Source organism: Pteropus alecto, unplaced genomic scaffold (genome assembly GCF_000325575.1).
Source record: "Pteropus alecto unplaced genomic scaffold, ASM32557v1 scaffold164, whole genome shotgun sequence".
NCBI classification, from domain to species: domain Eukaryota; kingdom Metazoa; phylum Chordata; class Mammalia; order Chiroptera; family Pteropodidae; genus Pteropus; species Pteropus alecto.
Window position 1 is genome coordinate 4,083,487 of NW_006439568.1, and position 7,355 is coordinate 4,090,841.

The window sequence follows — 7,355 nt, forward strand, 5'->3', positions numbered from 1 at the left end:
TTATATATATATATGTGTATATATAGATATGTATATATATTTATGATCCTGCTTCAGAAAAACCACACCAAATATTTTCCCGGAAATACACATAGTATAACTGTAGTCAATTTCTGTACCTAAATTCCCTCTGCTTCTCACATAGAATATGAGGCACAGAAATCCATATTTGCAGTTTAGTTAGAAGTATACTGCCATCCATTTCATGTAGAATGCGTAGTAAGCTCCTTACTCTATAAATTAGGATGAACGATGGAAGTAAGTCCTTTAAAAAAATGGAGGAAGCCACGCTCCAGATATAACCAGATCAACTATACACAAAGAACTCATAAATTGACAAGGATTGGAGCCCACCAATTCAGAGAAGACTTGGAATTTTGGAGGTATAAAATCTTTGTGGGCTCTTCCTTCTTCTTTTTTTTTTAAATCTTGAGGAAACTCAGCAATCTCTGATCTTTAACCACGGCTTTTCATGTAGATAGTTCCCAAGTCCTCACCATTCTCATAAATTCAGGCGTGATTTTCCAGATTCCTGATACACGGATGCACCTGCGTGTCCCACTGAAACCTCAAACTCAACGTACTGTACACTGAGTTGATCATTGTCTCTCCCAGACTTGCTCACCCTTCTTTTTGTTAAAAGCAACACCATCCTCCCTCATTTTCAGGCCTAAAACCGTAATCATATTTGGCTTCTTCCCCTCTCCTCAAAATCTCCTACAATTAATTTGTCTTCTCCATATTACCTTGGCTACAATCTTAGGTAGGTCTTTGTGCCTCTTTCTAGGACTAACAATTGCCTCTTTTTATTAAAAAAAAAAAAAAGATAATCTATATACCATATTTGAAGATTAAAATTCAATGGGTTTTCGTATAGTCACAGTTTCCACCACCACTAGCCAATCCTAGATCTGGGCTCTGAAAGGAGGGTCAGATACAGGCAAAGTAAAGTTATCGGAATAAGATCGAAATAAGGTGAGGGTGGGGGGATTTGGGACTCCTTTATGATCAGCTCTCCAATCAGAGAGGCTAAGACACAAGAGTCCTGGCATTCTGTTGTAATGTTGAGCTTATATCTTAATACCATTTTTTTTTTTTTAAATTGAAGTCTCATGGCGCACTGTGAGGCAGACAAGTCAGGTGTTATTACATCCGCTTGAGAGAAGAAATGGAGGCTTGCCGAGAGGTGTTAAGACGTATCCAAAGTTTTATAACTGGTTCCTGCAGCTCCGGACTAGACTCCAGCCCAAGCTCTGTCCACTGGGCCATACTTTTTTCCAGAGTAAAGAGATTACTTTGGGCCCTATCTTAGGGAATGTGGACACATAAATTAGAAAAAGATCTAGAAAGAAGTAAGTGCTTTTTGGTTTTAAAGTGTTCTTCAGGTATAGAATAAACACTGAACTTGAACTTGGGTATTTGCATTCTAGTTCTGTTACTTATTAGTGGTATCATCTTGAGGATATCATTGAATGTTTCTGAGGCTCCGTTTTCTTACCTATAAAATGGAAATAATAATTATCTTGTTTTACTGTCAAGATTAATTCAGGGAATGCATGCTTAGTGCTATGAACACTATAAAATATTAGACTACTAGAAGTTGGTTAAGTTTTTTTTTTTGACTAGTAATGGACTCTATAAATGAGTGTTCGAGGACTGTCCCCATGTCTCAAACCGATGACATATTTTCACTCATTCATTTATTCATTCTGCAAACATCGATCAAGTGCCTGTTATGTACTGTTCTAGAGGAGGGGTACGATGGGGAAGAAGTCAGGTAAAGTTCCTACTTTCGTGGAGCTTATATTCTTATGGGGAAAGTCACACCTTAATTAGTAGACAAATAATTTCACATTGTGTTAAGTGCTGAGGGCAGTAAACGTGGTGCTATGGCCTGAACGTTTGTGTGCTCCCCAAATTCACGTGTTGGAATCTTAACACCCAACATGATGACATTATGAGGGGGAGCCTTTTGGAGGTGATTGGGCAGAGCCCTCATAATTGGGATTGTTGTCCTCATAAAAGGGACCTCAGGTAGCTTCCTAGCTTCTTCCACCAAGTGAGGACACAGAAAAAAGTCTACCACCCAGAAGAGGGCACCTCACCTGACCATGCTGGCACCCTGACCTCAGACTTCCAGCTTCCAAAGTGGTGAGAAATAAATTTCTGTTGTTTTGAAGCCCCCCAGTCTGTGGTATTTTGTTATAGCAGGCTGCATGGACTTAGATGCACGCTGATATCATAGTGGCCAGGGCAGTGAAACTCGTTAAGATCCTGAGTTTTTCTCCATCTTCCTGCATTTTCTCACTGGGATTTATTGTTGCCAAATTCTGCAGAATGAGTTGCTTACAGAGCCGGTGTCTCACGTAGAGTAGCTGGAATGATCACAGTTTGCTGTTTCTTTCTCCCTGGTGCTCCAACCAGACAGCCCCCACAATGCTTTGGACGACACTGCAGAATTTGGGGGTGGGGTAGTGGAGCTGGCGTAGAACGAGGTGATCCAGCCTATAGTAAATTGATTTATCTCTCGTTATGCACTCATATCGTCTCCCTTTGCATGCCAGTGCACACTGAATCTGATGAGCTGGGCCTGGTCCTGGGATCACCACTTTTTGCCCCTCTGGACACCTCTTTACCGGGCTTCTGGACTCAGGGCAGTCCTTCTGAGAACTTAGCAAAATGCCTGCCCAGCACACAGTAGGCGCACAACAAATGTTTACTGAATGAGTGATGCCTGAATTTTACTTAGTGTCCGTGAAATTGTAAGGGTTCAATTTCACGGACACTAAGTAAAGGTTTAAATTGCAAAAGTTCAAAAAAGAAAGAAAATGTGTAATGCTTATATATGCCAGTAGGACTTCTAAACGCTTTACAAATGTTGACTTGTTTCATCTTCCTAACAACTCTGTGAAGGAAGTCCTATTATTATTTCCATTTTATAGAAGAGTAAACTGAAGCACAGAGAGGTTAAGTAATTTGCTCAAGGTCACACAGTCAATAAATGGCAGAGCTAGAATTTAAACCCAGACAAGCTGACTCCAAAGTCCATGCTCTTAACCGTTATGCTGGACCGTTTCTCTTCATTCCACTGTGGAGGAAATGGGTAGAGAACGGAGGCTGGAGGGTTATCACTGAACCTCTATGAGATTCCAAGTACTTTGCTAGGTCACCTCAGTTAAGCTTCAGAGTTGGATATTATCCCAATTTTGTAGGTTGAAAAAAATGTGACTCCAAGAGATTAAGTAACTTGCCTAACGTCATACAGATAGTCACTGGTAGGGTTGGGCTTCAAACTCAGATCTATTTGGTTGCAGTCTGCGCATTTCCCCTTCTCCATGCCAAATGGCAGCCAATAAAAGCAGACTCACAATTACAACCTTGGCTCCCCCCGGTAGCCTCTTGCTTGTTACACAAGACTAGGATACAGTCGCCATAATTTTACAATAATAGAAAAGCAGCGTTTTTTTCATGGCTACTGTGGTTCTTCTTTGCATCTCTGCTTAGTGACGCCGATCAGGCTGTGGCTCACGATGGAACCAGCCCTTGGTTAGCTATCAGAGCAGGCTGCTCAGCCTCTCTTAATGTTCTTCCCTTGACTGTAAGATGGAGACACTAACATTCACGTTTCCTGCCGTAATGGGCTATTGCAAAGAGCGAATGACGTCGTGTGCATGAAAGGGATTTGAAGGCTATAAAAGCGTGTGGAATAAACATGGGACAATGCGGTGCTTGAAGAACAAACCCTGGGGAACCAAGGACAAAAACCTGGCAGAGCCTGATGCTGCAGTCGTTTTGAGTGATTTCTCTGCAAGTATGTCCTTGACTTAACTTCTATTTCAAATTCATGAATTTTCAGGCCCTTCTATTCTAGAGACACTTAGCAAAACAAAAATCGCCATCTATCCATCCATCCATCCACTTATTCATTGTATAATAAACATCCCAGTTACTGGAGATAAGACACAGTGATTGAAATAATGGACCCATCCCCTCCCCCTGCACGAATAGTCCTAATGGAGAGACAGGCTGCTGTGTGTGTGTGTGTGTGCGTGCACACACATGTACACATACACATATTTGGTATACTACTGAGGACTTAAGACACACTATAGTAAGTACTTTATATACATTTTGTTATTTTATCTTCACAGATACCCGATAATCAAGGGATTATTTTCCCATTTTATAGATGAGAAAACTGAGGCTCAGGAAAGTTAAGAAACTTGGCTAAAGCCTGATAACCAGAAAGTGTGGAGCCAAGATTCACCCTCGATTGTAATTCTAAAGCTCAAATAGCATTCTTATGATTGTACTAAGCTATATGAATACAGTTGCTTCAAACTTTACCCTTTTTTTTCCTAGTGGGTTTTATGAGCTTGGCTGGTGTTTATCAATCATAAAGCTATGGGCATCAAGCAGATTGAAAAAAAAAGGTTACCCAGGACTGGCACAGGAATATATCGTAGGGGTTGATATGAACAGAGATGGAAATAACATGGAAAAATGGCCCCAAGTCTGCCTCATAGGCATGGGTGAGTGATGTTTGGAAAGTAACAGTAGAAGTGGTTAGTATGTGGATGATTTAAAAATCTAAACCTTTCAGGCTGAGCTCACACGGACCCTTCTTTTTTCGGCCTGACCTTACACAGCAGCAGGAGGTGGCGAAGAAGTTACTGCCACTTCCGGTGCTGGGCCTGAAGATCCTCAAGGTCAGGCGGCCAGCAGCTGGGAAGGAAAGGTGAATGCGAAGTGGAGAAGAGTGAGGACAGTTTGGAACCCTCAAAGACAAGTCAGAACTTGCATCTTTCCTTGATGCCTCTAACATGGATGATGCGGGTGACCCCCAGGAGAAGCTGGCGCTCTTTGTCGCAGAGCCGTACATGTTCTTGTCCCAGGACTCGGAGATGCTGAAGGAGGAGATGTGACGAGACTTGGGGGAGTTGCAGGCCAACTGCTACCCCGGCCAGCAACACGAGCCAGCAGGTCAGCGGCCACAGGCACTGGCGCTTCCTCACCACAGGGTGTGCGTGTGTGCGTGCGTGTGCGTGCATGTGTGTGCGTGTGTGCGTGCGTGTGTGTGTGCTGAGAGTGTCTGTGCTCAGGCATGGAGAGAGCTCCGTGACTTGTTTAAAGCTGTGCACATTAACCAGCGAACAGGGCGGGCAGTAGGTATTCGGGACTTTGCTGGTCTGCCAGCTGTGGGTGTGGCAAAGCCCTCACCTGTCCTTGGGTGCCCTGGCCTCCCTGTCTCAGATGCCTTCCTGCTCCATCCAGTGCGACTCTCTGAAGCACTAGTGCACTCACTGTCGTCGTCATGATTTCTGCGGCAAGCAGTCGGCAGCCACAACCAGAAAGAGGAGGCAGGGACCACAATGCGGGGTAGTCCCCAAGGTCACAGAGCCGTGATCAGTGTCTGTCTATAAAATAGGTCATCTCCTTCTCAGTCCAAGCCCCTTTAAAATTATGCAATAGTTTAGGCATATAGAAATGAATGAAGAATTATGTGACAAACAACTCTGTCAAAAAATATCCTATTTATGAAATAATACATCATCGATATAATTGAACCCTGTGGGTCCCTCCCTGCCTTCTACTTTTGTGAAGGCCGCCTCTGTCTCCCATGCTCTGTCACAGCTTCATGTGTTCCGTCTTTTCCTGGAATTAAGTTCACTTAGTTGATTTGTAACTTTAGCTCTGATGAGCCCCAGAAAAGTTACGATGTTTTAGATTCTCTAGTTATTTCTTATCATTGACAGAAGGATTCCCTTACATCTTTCTACATACTGAGTGAAAGGGACCCCTCACCTGGGAAGTTCCTATGTGGGTTTCTCAAAAGTCCTTGTAGACTTTCCATCCTAGAACCATAGCTCAGTTTGTCCGTAACCTTGTGGAGAAGGCCCCGGCGCTGGTAAACACTGCTGTGACTTACTAAAAGCCTCATTTGGCCACGTTTTGGCATGATGGTCAAGCCTGTACCTCTACCAGCTACAAATAGCTTGTATCTCTACAGCTATTCAGAACTTGGAAAAATAGTCAGTGCTCAAACTGGCAGCTTCGAACAGCTCACAGTTAAGGAAGCTCTGCCAAGTGGCTTGGCGGCCACCAAGGTGTGGATGTGGTTATGTCGGCGAGATCGTAGGCAAGCGTGGCATCACTGGCTGTTATGTCAGAAGACCAATCTTTAACATCTGTTTCTACTTGGTTTATTATTTGGATGTTCTTGAACCATGTGTGATTGATTAGACTGGTATTTGAATAAAATATGTCAAAAACAAAACAAAACAAAACAGTTGTAGTCAAATGGCTGCTGGGCTGAAGTCACCTTGAGGCTTGACCTGGATAGAAGTCCAAGATGACGCACACAAGGTATCAGTTGGCGCTAGTCATTGGCTGGGAGCTCGGCTGGGGCAGTGGCCATTTTGCAGCTTTGGGCTTCGCTCAGCATGGCCCCTGAGAGCCAAGGTGAGGCATCTGAAGAGCAGGCATCCCTAAAAAGCCAAGTGAAAGCTGCTAGACTCCTTCAGCCTTCTTCTGACATCATGTAGCATTGCTTCTGCCACATCTATTGCAGGGCCAGCCCTGTCACTGTGTGAGAGTACGAGGGCACAGATGTCACGGTTCACTGGGAGGCCATGTTGGAAACGAGCAGCCACTACTGTAAATAGGCCCCATACTTTTCTCATTCCTGTCCCTTTCTCTGCTCCTTTGCAACAATTGTCATCCAAGGGGCAACATGAGTTATTTTACTTTTCCGAGCCTCAGATTCCAAAATTAGAAATTGGGAATGACGCTCCCTAGCTATTGTTAGGAGGGAAAGTCATTTAGGCACTCAAAAATCAGAGCTACTCTAATAGACGCGGAAGTTTTAAATGCTAAGTACAGGGTCTGTCCAAGGCTCTTTACACATGTTATTTCATTTAATGTCCAAAATGACACTGTGAGAAATGTACTGGAATTATCCCCACTTTGCAGAGGAGAAAACTGAAGCTCAGGAATTTTAAATAACTTGTCTAATGTTACACAGTTAAGAAGTAGAAGATTCATACTTTTAATTACTGTATGATTGTCTTTATAATGGTTTGTACCTAATTCTTATCTTCCTCGAACAATTGGAAACTTCTTGATGGTATTTACCTGTTTTTACTGTGGTGAAATCTTATCAATTTCAACCTGATACCAAACCACAAATAGTCTCTACCTCACATTTCAGAAACTCTTTGCAGACTTTTTCTAAATATCATCCAGTGCTCTGCAGACACACTGCCTGTCCTCGGAGGACACATTTACATTTATTAATACTCTAAAAACCTTGTCCTTTGATGCAAATCACATCTCCTTCCCGCTTCCCAATTCTC

At 43.1% G+C, this 7,355-nt stretch overlaps 1 pseudogene; it reads left to right on the forward strand.

The window, feature by feature from the left end:
- The first annotated feature begins 4,823 nt into the window (after positions 1-4,823).
- LOC102888434 lies at positions 4,824-6,243 on the forward strand (annotated as a pseudogene).
- The last annotated feature ends 1,112 nt before the right edge of the window (positions 6,244-7,355 follow it).